At 46.6% G+C, this 18,041-nt stretch overlaps 2 protein-coding genes across 21 annotated transcripts in view; one reads left to right on the forward strand and one right to left on the reverse strand.

The window, feature by feature from the left end:
* Positions 1-18,041, forward strand: part of dila (centrosomal protein dilatory) — a 125,775-nt gene that overhangs the window by 54,438 nt on the left and 53,296 nt on the right. The gene's annotated exons all lie outside the window — the stretch shown is intronic.
* The window catches only part of mmd (disintegrin and metalloproteinase domain-containing protein mind-meld), a 73,896-nt gene that overhangs the window by 36,515 nt on the left and 19,340 nt on the right, over positions 1-18,041 (reverse strand). Inside the window, exon 1 of one of the 20 annotated variants that reach the window (XM_069129739.1) lies at positions 10,332-10,591. The exons of the other annotated variants lie outside the window; for them this stretch is intronic. The gene's annotated coding sequence lies outside the window, so the exon portion shown is untranslated. Of the gene's footprint in view, positions 1-10,331; positions 10,592-18,041 lie in introns of those variants that run through there. 20 annotated transcript variants of the gene reach the window in all.

Below are 18,041 nucleotides of genomic sequence, written 5' to 3' on the forward strand. Positions count from 1 at the left end.
TTTTTAGTAAGTAAAGTAAAGTAAGGGTCGCTTCTAATTATTAATTGTTAATTCCTATAGCTATAGTTAATTTTCTATAGCTTGGTCAAATTCACACACCGTTACTACAAATCGACCGTGGTGTTGGGATACTACGCGTTTGCAGAATCGTTAAAAATTTTGATCGACCTAACCATTTACTCGAATACGTCTTACGAACGTAATCGCGAATATTTCAGGTTTCGCTCCCTAAAGCAACTCTGCTTCTGTCGAGCTGATACCCACCCGACCATTGTTCCACTCGTTTCGCCGACGATTTCGAACAGCAGTGGCGTTACGATTGTTCCATCTAAATCAGTTTCATCGACCAGGGACCCTGCCTCTCTTAACAACGTCGGCAAGCTTGCCGGCTGTTGCAGCGAAACACGATTAGAACGTATTATATGGTGGAGTAAGAGGAGGGCCGCGGCGTAATGTTCGCACAGTGAAATTAAACGGTTGAGAAAGTTGTATAATCTGCCACGTAGAGCGGCCCAGTGGCGAAGTTGATGGCAACAAGGAGAAAGATTTACGAAAGTTTACGTTCTGCCCGTGTCGTCGGACAAACTTGCCCTTTTCCATAACGTTTTCATCGTTTCTCATATTTTTCACGACAGTGGATTCACTAATCCTCCTTAGAAACATAGAAACGTGTCGCTGCTTATGCGAAAACGCGAGTCTAGCCGCACGTTTCATGGCATGAAAATGGCAGTGCGCGTCTGACGGACGATTCCCAAAAACACTGCGCGCGATCGGACGATTAACCCGAGGAAAAATTGGCCTCGCCGCGAAAAAAAGCTGGCGTCGCAACCGATGAACTCGGCTCGTTTCTTCTCGCCTCGGGCCTTTTAACGATTTCGCGCCCAGGCTCTCTCTCTCTCTCTCTCTCTCTCTCTCTCTCTCTTTTACTCTCTTCTCTTGCTCTCTTTTGCTCTCTGTTCGCGAAGCCGACGTTTCGCAGCAAAGATTTCCCGAGCTGGTTCGTAGCTAAAATTCTGCATCGGATACGCGATACTCGCTTGGAATTCAACCATCGCGGACGTCACGCCCATGGTGGAATTAACCGATTCGCGGTTTCGTTTAATCCATCGTACGAGTCGACGCTAGTAGAAATAACAAAGTAACGGGAATCCGGATTTCATATGGCAGACGTGACAGTCTACGAGTTTGTGGAACTAGTGGTCGGAACGGTAACGTTCGTACGCGTACGCGTTCCCGCTCCCTTTGAGGCGAAATTGCTGGAAAAGCACGCGCCTCTCGGACGTAACCCGATCCCACTGATTTTCTTCCTCTTCCATTTTTCGATAAATTCGGACAAAACACGCGTAGAGAGAGAGAGGGGGGGGGGAGAGGGAGGGAGAGAGAGGAGAGAGAGAGAGAGAGAGAGAGCAAAAGTAGGAGGAAAGTCGTTGGAGAGAAAATCATTTTATTTTCGAGCAGAACACAGATCGGTAAGGAGAATAGGAGTATCGTGGCTCGCGGACCTACAGACGGTGCAGCTCGTTCGCCTGACTGAAATCCACTTGATTTTCTCGCGTGGGACGTTCTAAAGAACGAAATGATCGACGGCCTTTTGTTTCGCTGGACGAATTTTAGAAGAGCGAATTCGGATACATCGTTGAAACGCGAATGCCGACTAGCAGCGTACCACCCACAACGCGATGCGACGCGATGCGACGCGATGCGACGTGACGTAACGCGACGCAGCAACAGCATGGAAAACGCGAACCATCGGACACCCGCTAGGTAGCGAGCTTCTTTTCGCATCGGCGCTAGCCGTTTTAACTCGATCAACGAGTTTGCGCTTTGTTCTAATTACTTGGAGCGATATTCTTTGTGCATCAGGGGAAAGAAAAGCCTTGGAAATCAACATCGTCCGATATATAGGTACGATCCGCCGCCAAAGTATTCGTACAGCCTTCAAAATGGAATAACTTTTTTAAAATTGGACGACTGGAGACTTTTCGACAAGCTAGAAGGTTCGGTTGGCTAGTTCGATGTGTAAAAGCAATTTTCACAACATTGAAATCGGTAGGAACGATGAAATTTCAATTTCCTTGACATTTCTTTTATCATCCAGCGAACTAGCCCTCCTAGCTTCTCGAAAAAGCTCGAGTGGTTCGATCCAATTTAAAAAAAGTTCTTCCGTTTTAAAGAGGCTACGATTACTTTTGTCACTGGCTGTACCTATTATATCCTCCTCTACGAGTAATAGCGAGTTTTAGGCTTGTGCAACGACGCACACGCCGTCGACCGACGTAACGTGGAAATAAAATTTGACAGAGTCCCCTGTCCCTGTTTCGTCAATAATGAGGTTTTTCGCTCGGCAATCGCCTGGCCCTTTCCTCCTTTCTCCCGTAAATCCTTCGATTCCCGATGAACGAAAAGTTTTCGAAATAAATGAAAGAGCTTTTACGAGATGAAAGAGCGTCGTCGTCGTCGTCGTTGTCGTCGCAACTGCATCCGCTTGTTCTATATAAAGCAAGGAGCCAACGTCAACGGCTCTCACAGATATCCGCTGCTCGAATATCTCGTAATTAGTCGTGTGTCTTTGGCATCGAACGTTCGTGCAAAAGTAGAAATCATCGAGTACGATTCGATTCCATTCGATCCGATTACGTTGCATTCTATTCCGTTCGATTCGCTAATTGCGTCCGTGGTTCGTCACGATTATCGAGGTCGCCGCTGAATAGTGGGAATCGGGGGAAAAATAATAATGCCGCTTTGGCATGGTAAAATCGAGCAGCGTGGCGACACGCGTTACTCGTTGTACGTTCGCATCGTTTATCGGAGCTAGCATTCCGTTATGTTATTCTCGTCCATCTCCGTCTTATGCGATTTCTCAAATATTCACGTGCATTATATTTACATGCATATGCCACGGGGTACTTTGATGCGGTCACAGCTGCCATTACACGCGTCTCCCCCGTACGCGCGTTCCCATACACAGCGGTTCGCGATTTATCGCAGAAATGGGATCGGGCAGATTCTGCGGGTCAAAGTAACACAACTTTTCGGCTGGCCAGAAATAGAGACGATCGACGGCAGATTATTGTGCACGTGCACGCGAAGATCAGCCGTTTCATCAAATTTACTGTAGCGTTACTACAACTCGACCGTACACCGGACCGAATACTTTACGGTGTCGGAGCGGTAGCGTCGCAGGCAAATTTTCAAATCCGACTTTATCGAAAATAAGATTTCGCACGAAAAAGTTGTACTCTACGCTTTCGACTTATCCCCACGTAGAAAATAGCCTTCCACCGATTATCCGCTCCTATCTAGTTGGCTTGTAAACTTGTCAAATTGTATCGTGAATTACGGACCACCCTGTATGGCAGCCTGTATCCTGCACCTCGGAAACTTTCTATCTTTTTCGACGAACCGATCGTGTCAGATCGCGAAGAAACGTTCGAGGAAGCAAGTTGTTGTCCGTATCTCTCTTTTCCAAGCTGTGGATCCGCCGTTCCGATCGGATTTCTATCGGTAGCCGTTTGCGTGCAAATAAACACGAGAATCGATACGATGGGGGGATCGCGTTGCACGATGACGTTAGTTTTCGATTTTAACGAACGCGATGATAGAGAGCGGATTCGTCGTCGCGCGTTTCCCACGCTCCGCATCGATTCGGCCGCAGTATGTACGTACGTATGTACGTATGTATATTAAATTCTCGATGCTATCGAGCGAAACATCGGAATCGCGTGTCTCGTAAAGCACGGACCGTGCCACGTTGCTCTACGTGTTTATACCACTTTGTTTTCCTAACTAGCTCGTACCTGTCGTGGCTTAAAACGGCTTAACGGACGACCCTGTTGTATCCGCGCAACACCGTACCCTGCAACACCCTCGCAACACGTCGCAAAAACGACCAACCTCTCATCCAGACGCGCAAAATTGAAACGTTAAACGGCTTCGCGCGTTCCAACGATCACGGGCAAACCACGCGCGACCGCCATGCAGATGTAATCGAATGGAACTTGAACTAGCGACAAAATCCTAGTCCGTCAAACACCGTTCTTTTCCTTTCTCTTTTTCTTTCTCCTTCTTTTTTTCTTCCTTTTCATTTTTTTTCCTTTTTATTTTTTTTTATACGGATCGATATCGATACTTTCCGCGTTATCGCCAATCATAAGCCGCTTATGCGAACGCCGTGCGACGTCCTGTTTTCCTTTTCTCTCTCTCTCTCTCTCTCTCTCTCTCTCTCTCTTTTCTCGCGCACGATATCATATCGATGCGATGACTTATCGTATAAATATCGTGTGTCCAGCTTTCGTGGAATTTGTGTTTTAATATGCAACGAATAACCGTTTCTTCGCGTCGCATAGAAAATCACATTTATATCTGTGTATTTCTGTTTATCGTACTTGGTGTGTCTATATAGAGATTCGTATTTTCAAGAACCACGACGCGTTTTACGTTGGAGAAAAGTCCGTTTTATGAATCGCGAAAACGCGAAAAGCGTATTATTTAAGCGATCGCGACGTAGCGTTCGAATTCTGCTCCGCGATTATGTCATTCCGGTGTAAATTCGCATACCCGATGCAACGCGACTGAACGCGACGCGACGGATCGATCGAGCATGTAACGAACAGTGACGCGTATTAACTTACAAACCATTACGATATCGTACGATAATAGGTTACAGGATTTAGTATTTAGTACAGGATTTGTAGGAGAACGAGCAAAGAGAAACACGGAATATTTTTCAGCGTGCATCGTCACTGACGTAACTGTCCGGGCCCGTTTATCGTCCGGTTCAGACAAGGGCGTAGTCGATTGGGAAAACTTGGACGACTCGTCGAAGAAACTAGAACGAACTGCGTACAGGCTGAGTCTAAAATGACCGCGATTTAGCCCCTCCTGAGCACATGCAGTAATATTTTTGCCCAAGTTTGTCGACCTGTCGCTTTTGAACGTCCTGTACACACAGACAAGGGCGCGCGCACGCGCCCACGCACGCACGCATGCACGCACGCATGCACGCACGCACGCATGCACGCACGCATGCACGCACGCACGCACGCACGCACGCACGCACACACACATACACACACGTGTAGGCACGTTATAGGTAGAGCTTCCAACTGGAATTTGAAAACTGTTGGATCTCGGTCGGAAAGTCTTGGGACGATACGTTTGTTCGACGTGGCAGGCAGATGGTTGGGGAAGGTGGGTGAACGGTAGCCAGAATCGGTGCATTATAAAGCGGCAAAAGCGGTCGGCAGTCTATAATTTATTTCCATTAGCCGAAAATAGCTCGCACGTGTAATTCGATTTCGCGGTAAATCGCGAACGCGTCGTCGGCGTGTATTTTTAAAGCGACTGCAATTTTCCGTTAAACGCGCCCGTTGCCCGATTACACCGGCAACGATTACGGCGGCGTAAATGGGGCGTGCCGATATTTTCCCGTTCTCGTTGACCCTTATTAAATTTTCATTCGATTCGGCGGACCGGCGAACGCGCGCAGCCAACGCCGTGTCGCGTTGTCGAATAACTCTCGAACGAGAAGAGTCTCGAGGTGGCGTTTCTCCTCAGAGACAACACACACTTTCTCTACTTGTGTGCAACAACGCATGGAAACGCAAGGTGCAACACTACCGAATAGACAGCAGAAGATTATCGTAGGGGATGGTGCGCGTTCGCTAGGATTTTATCAGCGCGAATAAAATTTGTCAAAATAAAGTTTGCTCATACGTATTAGAAGAGTGAAAGTAGAACATCGGTTGGTTACTCGAAGGCCCGGACACTGGGCATTTGCAGGTTTCGCAGCGTTCCGACCATGCGGATCCCGGGTATAGCTATCCGGTATGTCGATCTCCGTCTAGTCGGTCTTCTACGTGGACCCGCGTACCCTGGGTCCTCCCGCAGTGCTGCCAACGCGGAGCTGCAAAGTCCCCAGACGAGCGCGTTCCGTTCCGCGCAGAACCGACCAGATAATCGGAGTTGCTCCGCGACAAAGATAGATAAATAGATAAGTAGACGGACGGAGAAGGAGAAGAGGAGGCGCGGATAACTAGGCCGAGAGCGAACGAGGCAGACAGCGAGAGAGGCTGGGTGGGCCAGCAGGGTGGAAAGAAAACGGGGCGGGGGAGAGAAGAGTATAGACACAAGAGGGTAGAGAAGCAAGTTGAAGAGGGGTTGAAACGAGGAAAGGAGACAGAGATGGAGCAAGAGAGAGAGAGAGAGAGAGAGAGAGAGAGAGAGAGAGAGAGAGGGAGAGGCGGTGGAGCAGGTTGCGGAGGAGAAGGGTGAGAGGGACGCGGATCCCGGAGCGTTCGGTACCATTGCATATCCCGCACATCTCGCAGGTGCAGGGCGTGGTGCCTTGTCGGCAATATCGATTACAAACCCGGGCGGTTGCGCATTCACGTCGACACGTGGACGTGGACCGGCAGCCAGACTAAATTTGTGTTGCCCTATATTTTAGGTTCCTGCACTCATCTGCCTCTCAAAGATTGATTGCTTTTCCCTCCAGCACCCCGAGTCCGCCGCGGCCTATCCTCCGACACCGACGGACGCGCTCGAATTTACGGTCTGCGCCGTCCGCGATCACGCCGTCTCTCACAGTACGTGTACGCCTCCCTCGTGTGTTTCATTGCTTGCTCTCCGAAACAGACGGAGAGGAGACGTTCATCCGCACGCTATCCCAGGGTTACGTCCTTTCCCTGCTGTATCTGTTTCCCGTCTTCTCTGCTCTACCCTGTATCCCTCTCGCCCGTCTTTTTCTCCTTCTTCTCGCTCTCGAAACGAGCTTAACCGGCGTTCGCCCGAAGGAACGACTCGACCAAGAGAAACAGGATATCGACTCGTATCGGGGCCAGCCCGTCTTTCCCTTCTCCTCTTTCTCTTTCTCTTTCTCTTTCTCTTTTCTATCACCTTTCTTTCTCTTCTCTTTCTTCCCTTTTCTCCGTTCTTTTCTCCGTTCTTTTCTCCTTTCTTTCTTTCCTCCTCCCCTTCTTTCCTTCTTCCGATCCCCTTTGTTGCGGCCGCTGTACGAGTCCGAGTCCCAGTCCGAGTCCGAGTCGATACTCGACCCACCATTTTTATCGCTAGTCGCAGCCACCTACTTGCTGCTAGGATGCTGCTTGAATTTATTCGCCGCGCCGCTCGCGTCTTTCAATTTCTCCTTCTTCGAAGAGTTTACAGATCAGCGCCGTCGATTAATTCGTCGGTCGGCCAAAATCGAATCGCCAGCTTCGTTTTCCGATTTCAACGAATCCTGCTACTCCCTGCCAGCGACCCCGTTTCGCTGGTCCAGGGAACATCCTCCACCGAGGAGTATCGATCGATCGAACGAGAACACGCGTCATTGAACGCTCGCCTTTCACCGAGCAAAAATACTCGATAAATTAAATAAACCGTGGTTGTGGTTGCCGACTTTCCTCCAAATCGCTAGCTTTTTTCCCCTTCTGCTCTCGCGATTGTCTCGACCGATGATGCGCGAAAACAGCTGAAAAGGCAAGAGAGGGAAAATAGAAAGAAAAGAAGAGAAAGAACGGCAAACAAGGCGAGAAGTAATCGTGGTCGTTCTCCTTGGCGGATCGATTTTTCCTCGTTTCTTGCGCAAAAAAAAAAAAAAAAAAAAAAAAAAAGAAAAAGAAAAAAAGAAAAGAAAGCCCCGAGGGAGGAGAGGAAAGGCCGCGTTCAAGCTCCAAGTTCCGTGATCGTCGAGCGGCGTATATTTTGTTCTAACCCCGAACACTCGTACCTACTTTGGCGTTTTATCGAACTTTAGTAGTTTGCTAAAAGGCGGTTTAACGGCACGCCTAACCGCTTGATCGATCGACGCCACGCCACCGTCTATCATTCTCCCGGTGGATCGATCGCGAGCCGCGGCGAGATAGCACGTCGGCGGATTTATTACGCCACGTTGATCCGCCGACTGCGACGCGATGCCTTCCAAGAAAATCGAAACCAGAGTCTCGAGAAGACACGCTCGAGCGAGGCCGCGAGAAATTGCCATCCATCGAAACCATCTATACGGAACACGATCTATCGCTTCTGAAATTTACATTACGTAAATCTACCACGATTACGAAATACGTTACGAACGAGCGTGGCCACTACAACACTATGTTGTTGCTTACGCAACTGACAGATCAACGGAGACATTGGGAAATATTTTTCTTTCGCCTTCGCTTACAATAGTACACACTGTGTGCAGGACGATTCGAACGCTACCGACCGGTAGAGTCACGTCATCGCTTTTATCGTCCACTTATTTTATTGTATTTTACCGCTACGTTCCCCTCTTTTTCAGTAGCTCTTCTATTTGATCTTATTCACCGTTTCAAGTGCCCACTGACCTGCATTCACGAATCATACAACGAATATATAAAACACGATGAAATCCTCTTTAATTGGCGCCTGGTCGAGCAATTGCACGTGGTTTCCGGCCTGGATCGATCTGTGCGCGTTTACCCTTTGCCGCGTACGTTGAATTCTAATCGGGGAAACGCGGTTTCTCGCGGGGAAACGCGGGGAAACGCGGGGAAACGCGGGGAAACGGCACTCCTCTCTCTCTCCTTCGACTTGTACCGTTTCGCCGCCAACGGCTCGCTACCATCGCGATCGTTCCGTAATCTACGATATTAAAAAGAATCGAGATTGCCTGCTTTAATTGCAGCGTGTAATCCCCGAGAAATCGGGACGCAAATCGCATTACTAATTGCGAGTTGTAGTCGACGGGTTGAACACGGGAAAAGAGTTGCACGCGGCCATCTCCCTGGTGAGCGAATTTCTCGTTGCACGTACCGCGTGTACAGCACGCTCGCCGATTTTTAATCAGGAAAAGCAGCAACGACCAGATTTCGTGACCATTTTGCGAATATTTAACCTCTAGCGGCCCTTGTCCCTCCCACCGACATAAGAAATATAGAGCGGCCGGCTTACGGCCGAAGATCCAACGGCTCCTCGTTGAAACAGAGATAGAGGTATTCAACCGGTGGTTCAACCATTTTCCCTTCTCAAGATGTCCTTTTTATTCTTACTATAGAAATTATTGTTACTACATATTTTATAACGTTCCCGGTAAGATTATCAATTGTCATAAAATATCACCTTTCGATGCTGTTACGTGATAATTATTTACGCAACGTAGATACGTACAACTTGGACGTCAAACGGTTAAGAAAACAACGTTCTTTGGTTCTTGCACTCGCAACCTGGTCCGAAAGTTGTTGCAGGAAATCGTCGTTTATCGATATTACGTATACACGTGTCTAACAGACGATTCTACGTGTAAAAGAAAGTGGGAAAAGAAAGAATAACAGTTATTCTTCGTTTGAGGCTTCGTTTTCGAAAGTGACGTGTTTGAAGAACCACCCGTGGTATTTGTAACTCGACGATTTGCTTTCTGTTATTTCGTTGTCTAATAATACGGACACAAGAAGCAGAGACAGAAGTTTAGAGTTGCATAGGTGATAAGCTTATCATTCGAAACTTCCAGTTAATACGGTTAATTGATCTCGAAACTAATTTTTCTCGAACGCGAAACCTTTGACGAAAACACGTTGTCCTTTTCCTTTTTCGACTATTTTTTCCAGGCAGAATCACCACCTGACCGCTTGTACCATGATCTCGCAGGCACCCTGTATATAATTTTTCTTATCCAGAAGATAGGAAACGTAGGAGAGACTTTGTTATTTCTTTCTATTTCCATTTCTTCCATTTTCTCAACGCGGCATCCGCCGTCTATACCTGCTACCGTGCACCTTCACTCGTCTAATCTCTGCCACTTATCGTGCAAGTGGCATCGTCGTAAACTAAGCGTTCGAACGGGCAGCTCGAGCATACCGAGCATCGAATTTACAATCGATACGACGTGACGTATCGAACAAACGGGGCTGATCGTTTTTGCGGGATCGGGAGAATTTTAACGCTTTGTCAAACTGCCAGCCGATGTGCAGCGTGTGCAGCGTGTGCAGCGACGATAGATTTGTATTTAACTTCAAAAGCAATTAAAGCTCGAGTTCCGCCGATGGATGGTCGTTCGTGTGAATTGGACCGATTGGTCTGCACGCTGACGCGAATCCAAGTTTCCCGGTTGGCAAACACCGAACGAAGAGAGAGACAGAGAGAGAGAGAGAGCGAGAGAGCGAGAGAGCGAGGTAGGGAGGTAGGGAGGCGGGGAGAGCGAAAGAATGACGCCTCCTTGGATCCGCGAAGATGGCATGGTAATATTTTTCGAGCGATTCGCGTCCTGGCAAAAGGGTTTCCTTGGCAATTTAATCTAGCCGAAGTAGAAATTAATTGGCCGTTCGAAGCAAATCGAACCGTTATCGACAGATGCTTGTTCCGCTAGTAGGTACCTTTTCGCTTAATCGGTGGCACGAGCTCACCGAGGCCGAATGATGGATGGTGCCGAGTAAAAGTTGGACACGAGCGCAGTCAGTATATAGCCGCAGTTTCCGCGGTCGTGTAATTAATAGTCACACATTTGCATCCGGCTGATATTATTCCATGATCAACGGGTGAAACTCGCGCAGTGTAATTCAACTACACGCGCGCGCGTCTACGTCTGACGAAATTATTAATTGAACAGACCGCGGCAGCCGAACGAGGATCGATGAGTCGGTGCGACTGACAGAAACGTACCACTTTACAGCTCTACTATATTTCCCTCGCTCCTGTCGTGCCACGCGCTCTTCCAATTTACCCCAAACCGTTACGCGTGCTCCTTCCACCACCTCTCGATTCTCCTTCGTTTTCTCTTTCGATCGCTCTCATTCGCCTCGCAGCTGACTCGCAGCGTAAACCCGAGAGCCAAACCGTACACTAGACGGATCGGTTGACCAGGATTGTTTCCACGCAGACTAACTCACAGTGGGTGAAACGGTGATTCTAGCTAGAAAAACATCATCTTTTAGTAATTCCCGGCTACTTGATTCTCAACTTTGTTCAAGATAATTTCCATCGGTCTGTCAATGAAATACCATCTATCTACGATAATATTGCAAATAGGTTAATACGTATACACGAGTCTAGAGAACAGCCAACGGTTAACGTTTCTGTTTCTGGTAAACGGTAACATTAACCGTCGATTATTTTGCCTGTCATACTTTTCCTACAGGTTAATGCGTAATTTCGTTCTGTAACGAAGAAATTTAACCAAGTGAACGACATTTTAAGGTAGACGTGCTCAAAAGGTAGTTACTTACTTTTTCATCTCACGCATTTCGGTTTTCGGAGCAAAAGTTGATATTCGTTGTTGAATTTTTTGTTTCACTTTCTAACTCGCGCCCCGTTCTCTGCTACTTGTAAAAACTAGGTGCAAAACTTTGCAAACTGTTGTTTAATGGAACTTTGAACTTATAAAGAGGATTTAAGAGTTTTGTGGCTTATAGTCTTGGCTGAATGGGGAGCGGGAGCGGGAGCGGGAGCGGGGGCGGGGGTGGGGGGTAAAAGATGGTTAATCAATTTTGTTTCTTTACTCATTTAATTATACGTAGTACGAACAACGTTCTATAAAAGTTTCAACTCAAAGCTCCGAAAATTGCTAAAGTTGGAGTAAAAATTCCACGAATATACACGGCGAGCAACGAAGAGCGTGCAGCGTGTACGTACGTAGTCATTTTAAAGGGCCAAACCTTCGCTTTCACGCTTCCAAGTCCAATTTCCTCCAACATCGTCTTCTCCAACTTCTCTTCTGTTTTCCCCAAACTTGGCTAATAACCACCGTGAATTAACCCTTTACTACGTGTCCGGAGAAATTTGTCTACGTAGAAAGTTGTCACTGAAGAGTATGATCTTTTATTAGCTAGAATCGCTATTTGGCCCACTAAGCCTGACGTCGTCCGTCAATGGAAAACGTTGCGCCGATGCGAAAGAAGTAACGAATTTCGTTGAAATTTCGTTGAAATTTCGTTGGCCGTCGACACAGCATTCGCTCGGAGAAGTGCGTTGCTGCTTACGGTCATTGCAATTAGAGTAACTTTAATTGCTGTCGCCAGTCGAGGCACGAGCAGAGGTTCCCTCTCTCTCTCTTTCTCCCTATGTTTCACCCTGTTTCACCCTGTTTCACCCTGTTTCACCCTGATTTAACCTGTTTCACCCCACGTTCCTTTCGGTTCGACCTCTCTTTCGTTGTTAACGCTGCTGCCAGAGAAATAAGTTACCGGCAACAATTAACCGTCGAAAAAATGTCGGCTTACGGCATTACCAGAGCAAGCTGTTTCGCTACTTTAGCGAGCACAATCGAGGGTCGTACGCGGCCTCGTTATTAAATTTTCATTCGATAAAAGTGCGCTCGTTATCGGTCGGCCGTGCACGAACATTCCTCTTGTAGCTACCGTTTTCGCGGACCGCTTTGAAGATGTCTCGGATGAAAAGCGGATTCGTAAATGAGATCTCCTTCTTACGATAGTCTCCTTTTTTTAAGAGAAATTATTTCTCGGAAGGAGACAAAGATAGAGTGACCGGTGACAGCCGAAGCGGGTTTCGCCACCGTCAAACCAGACACCGTAATGTATTTATACCTGTGCGCGTGTATATCTGTACACGTGGGTACACGTGTGTACGTATGTGATCCTAAACCGTCGACAACCTTTTGCGGATTGAAAGAGTTTCACTCGCCGCTCGCCGTTTCTATCTTCTCTTAATGGAGCTGCGTAACGTTCGAGATAAATTGCTGCCGCGGAAAACTCTTTTCCTCGTGCAAACTATTTATTCTGAACACCGGCATGGAAACTGGTTTTTTAATGGAACAGAGGAACGAGGAGGAAAGAAAGGCGGACAGAAGACCAGGAGGGAGGAGGACAGCCAAGAACGAAGAAACATTCGACCCTAACTACCCGCCAACGATCGCTCGCCCGCTTTTTAGCTTTAATCGCTGCCAGACGCAACGATATCGCGTTCGAGTTTACATCTGTACGACTCGGTTCGGTTCGGTTCGCCGCGGAAATCCTGTAAATTACGCTCGGAAACGTATTCAGCTACGTTGAAATTCCTCTCTCTCTCTCTCTCTCTCTCTCTCTCTCTCTCTCTCTCTCGAAAAAAAAAAGATGGAAAAGTCACGCGAACCGAGTAAAAACCAGAAAGACTGTTTCGCCCGATAGGATGCCGCCGCCGCCGCCGCCACCGCCACCGCCGCCGCCGCCGCCACCGCCGCTCCGTCGACGCCGCTGTTGAGCTAATTTATAATCCCTTGATTAATACCCTGGTTTTATTCGCCGACGCTACGTTGACTATACGCGCCGGAAGGTTGTATTTGCGAGAACGGGTAATCACCGTTCGAACGTCCGTTCGAACGCTGCCGGATCGAGCGAACGCTCAAAGCTCGTCACCGGTCGATTTCTATGGGAGTGGCAACCTATCGGAGCGTAAAAAATATTTCCTCGCAAAAATGCCGCTATTCAGAGGCGACGGGACTATGCACAACCACCGATACCAATGCATCTGTAACGCTTTCGCGAAATTCGCTTTTTCACCAAAGTAAAACCGCTAGGAGACTAGACCTAGACGTTGCTCGCTCGTCCCACAGATATTCTTTGTACCGAACGGTCACGACACGACCCGCCAAGTTCCACGGCTGAGTATCGTTACGTTATCCGAATTCAAACGTCCACTTTCTTAACTCTGATTTTCCTTTTTACCTTCTTTCCTTACTCACTTACTTACGTTTTTCCGAGACTTTTCCGACCGAGACAAGGTCAAACACGATATAATTGATAATGAGATAAAAAAAAATGAAAATAACTTAACGTCATTAGATAAGAAAATATTTTGCTAGTTATATGATTGTGTTTTTGGTCTCGTTTTAGTTGAGAAAATCGCAGAATCGCGTTGGCGAAAGATTTATTTCACAGAAATTAAAATAGAAAGTTTTCGTGATCGCGCTGCTATCGTCTCACCGATATGGTTCCTTTTGTCAAGCCGATTGTCCCATCTCTTACTCTTCCTCTTTCTCTTTCACTCGCCTTCTGGGCCTTCTCTACGTTCGACGAAATAGCGCCGCTTATCCATCTTACAAGGGGCATATCTATCTTACGACGGCAAGCAAAACCGTCAAATCTCGAACGTGTCGGATGTGCGTTGCATGCTTTAAGTCGATGGTAAAACAACCCCAAAAGGATTTGTGTGCATGGCCGTTTGTTCTTGAGAAACTAATGCATCTTTCCTATGTCTATATATGCTTTATATATAAATTCTTTTAACGTTTACATTATGCCTCTTTTAATATTAAATTCTTATACTTTACTCTGGTAAATTCTTCATTATTTTTATTCGTCATAGTGCCGCTGCGTGTCTTTACAATTTTCTATTATTTGTGTTACTTGTATTATTTGTATAATACAAATGCGGATGGAAATCGCGACAAAGACGTTTAAAAGGCATAAGAAATTGTCGCAGCAACAACAGAAATTCTCGATTGATTTCTCGGAAACCGAAAGACCTACGCAAGAGCAAAAATTCTTTCAGGGTTGATTTACTATCAACCTATAGCGTCGAACGCACATATCGGGACATTGTTGTAATGAAAAAGTAGCGGGAAATTCGATGGGTGCTAATTTACGTTCGATCGGCGGATTTTCGAAGGTCGATCGATCTCCTCGATTCGAGTAATTCGAGCAATTTCTCGTCGAATAGCTTCGCCATCGATACGACGCGACTCGGACAAGGTATTAATTTTTTCCATGAAACAGGAAAAGCATTCTTGCAACAAGTACTAAGGTTACAACACCGCGGTGCCGAGTTCTTTTTAATCAAGCTTCGCGGAATTGTGTGCACGCGCGCGTGCACTGCGCGCCGTTTGTAATTATTGGATCCGGCTGTAGTCGATATTTCATCTTTCTCTAATGGAAAGCGGGAAGGAAGGAAGGAAGGAAGGAAGGAAGGAAGGAAGGAAGAAAAGGGAACAGGAGGAAGAGAAGGAAAAAAAGAAGAGGGGAAGGAAGGAACAGGTACAGGAAAGGAAAGGAAAGGAAAGGAAAGGAAAGGAAAGGAAAGGAAAGGAAAGGAAAGGAAAGGAAAGGAAAGGTCCAGCAGCGGAACAGCGATGGATACGATATAGGGATGATTCATAAATGCGCGCCAGCACTTCGGGGTGTAAATCTGCACCGAAAAAGACATAAAAAGATCACTTTCTCCTCTACGTACAACTGTCGCACGGCTCTAGTTTCCGGGATATTCGGAAAAAACTGTCGGCGGTAGCGCGTCCAATCCTGTCCATACATAAGTATGTGTGCGTGTGCGTGTATGTATATCTATGACACAGTCGCAAACAGTTGCTTGTCGCCTGCCAATCTGTTTACAATAGTTTACATCCATCAGCCATCCATCTCTTTATTTTCGTATCATACTTGCCGAATCCAAATAAACAGCTTCTACGGAAACCTCGTTCGCAACTAGCTACGCGTCTGTTGCAACTCGTGACTCAACGCAAACTGCGTTATTACGTGCATATACAATCGGCATCTTCACTTCTTTTTCTACGTTTATCCTTGTTGTTCATCAAAGTCGTCGTTATCTTTATAATCAATTTGTTATTATATTACGTAAGCGTTCGATTACGAGCGTCTCGCGATACGATGTTCGTTTTTAATTAATTATACGACGCAATAAGGAAAAAATACTAAACGCAAACTAATAAGCAGAATTCGTTCGTTATTCTTCGTACGTTATAAGATCGCAGTTACTTGTAACGATAGATTTACTGGCTGAATTAATAACATGCCTGCGTTGCGTTCTTAACCACCAGCTTCGTCAACGTACTGCTAATTGACCGCCCTCGTACATCAATGTACCCTTTGTCCCCAGCGCGCTGCGCACGACCTTTTTCCTCGACAAAATTACGAAACGCTATTGGCGTGACTGTGATTTTTGCAAAGAACCGTGCGCGTTTTGTTCACCACTGTTTCCTAACCCCTCTACGCTGCCCGTTTCCCATTTGCTCGCACTGATACGGTTGATGAGAGCAGCTGCGTGAACATATCGGCCCGCAGCCGTCCAACCAAATGAAACAGTGCTCTACCCCTGCAACCTAGATAACGTTGACGCTGTGCTGCACGCGTACGTGAAACTTGGCATCTGCCTCTCGCAGACCATTCTGCCAAAGACGAGATCGGTCGCCGTGAAAGGAATTATCGCTCGGGTCACTACGTATTTTTACGCTCGAGATAAGCGCCAGCTTATCACCGCTTTTCAACGTCGCGCCTATCCTACCACTATTTTCCACGTACCCCCACTGTGCACAAGTATCTCGACAACAAGTATTCGGCGCAATCACGCAGTTCGATCGAAACCTTTATATTTTCATCATATTTTCAGCATTACGATGGAAGAACGTTTCTCCGTTGTGAACTCTTTGCTTCTTGCTAGAAGCAGTAAGGGCGAATTCGACATTTCCCGACAAACTTTCCATTTCAGCAACTAGTTTCCTTTCCGTTCCAGTGTAGAAGCGAGCTTTTATCGAGAAAGAACTTTAAACGTTTACCAGTCTGCCCTTTCCTGGCTCTACTCAAACTCAAATCGAAACAAGCAGTGTCATATCGCGTCGATCGAGTTCCACGTTTGTCTCTAATAAACGGTCGCTTAATTTATACCGATTCGTCTATCGTCTTTCTACTTGTTTAATATTTCTTCGATACCTGTCAACCGAGATAAGCTGAAAGGATTGGCGAAAATTGAATTACGGTACAAAGTATATTTACGTTCAAAGTATGTTTTACATATTTCTCCCATTATTTCCACACTTACAAATGCTTATGTACGGTAGTGTATTTGCACGGGGTCGGTCGGTCTCGAAAATACTGGCGTAACTTTGATCTTTACGTTCTGTATGTGTGAAATAAAATACAGATAAAAGAACACGTTTTGCAGTATGTCCAAGTATAGTATATACATGGATGCGAGGAAGCAAAAAAACGTTTGACTTAAAACAGACCGTCGTTTCAATATCGAGAGAAACGTTGTAAAAACGTGAATCTTCGCGTTTCAAAGACACTCCGCTTTCTTCCGTCTACTTTGTAAACTGACGTAAAAAGAAAAAAGAAAAAGAAGAAAAAAAAAAAGAGAGAAGAAAATTAAAATGGCAATAACACGTTTGTCGTTCGATAAATACGTTTCAAGCACTTTAATATATCGAAGATTATTTTTTGTCGGTAATGGATGCTGTATTTTATTCCTCTGTTAGACCAACTTATCGTCTCTCTTTGTTAGCGTTTGCTGTTTGCTCTCCTTGATTCCTCCAATCAACTAATTCTTAAATAATCTATATCTATCGTCCAGTTCGTTCCATAAATAAATCGTCCTGGGGACAGAAAAAGGGACGTAATGCTTATCGCGGTTTCGCGGACACAGCCAAAGAGATTGTTATTGTCGGATACGAGACGACACACATCGAGTTTCGGCGGCGGCTACTTTCTTAAATACGTCGAGCATCCTGTCGCTGTCACGCTGTGTCGATAGCGTCGCGCCTGCCGACACCTCAGGGTAGATCGGTTTTCGGAAGAATCGCAACAGGCTACATAGCGTGCTCGTCGACTCCAAACGAGGAAGAGATTTTTCTCACGACATCCGCATCCGACGTCCTACCATCGAACGTAAAGCAACGCGACGTCACGGTTCCTCTTCGCTGAAGCAACAACGAGCAGCTTTTGTCGCTTCTGGTCGCTGCGTGTTTCAGAAGCGTTTCCAAGAAACAACAGCTTTTACAAATATTTTGTCCACGCTGCAACAACACCCGGCGATTTTTTCAACAAACACCAGATCAACGACAAAAGGTTGCTGGTTGTTGGTTCGGTGGAGACGAGCCCTAACGCTCTATTTACGCGCTTATCCATATTGCATGTTGCACGGCGCGTTTTAATTTGTGCTCGCGTACGCGTGTCCACAAGGGTTGCGCGTCGTTTCTCGATAGGGAAAACGTCGGTAGAAGAACGAACTATGCGTTACGCGGCCTTTCATCTCACTCCTCCTCTCATCTTCCATTCCTCTAAAAGATTGCTGCATTCTGTTTACATCGAAATTTCTTTCGAACGGAACACGCCTAATACGCGGCATTTCCAACAACATGGAGATTG

Source organism: Bombus flavifrons, chromosome 16 (genome assembly GCF_040668555.2).
Source record: "Bombus flavifrons isolate JBK064 chromosome 16, iyBomFlav1_principal, whole genome shotgun sequence".
In the NCBI taxonomy this organism is placed as follows: domain Eukaryota; kingdom Metazoa; phylum Arthropoda; class Insecta; order Hymenoptera; family Apidae; genus Bombus; species Bombus flavifrons.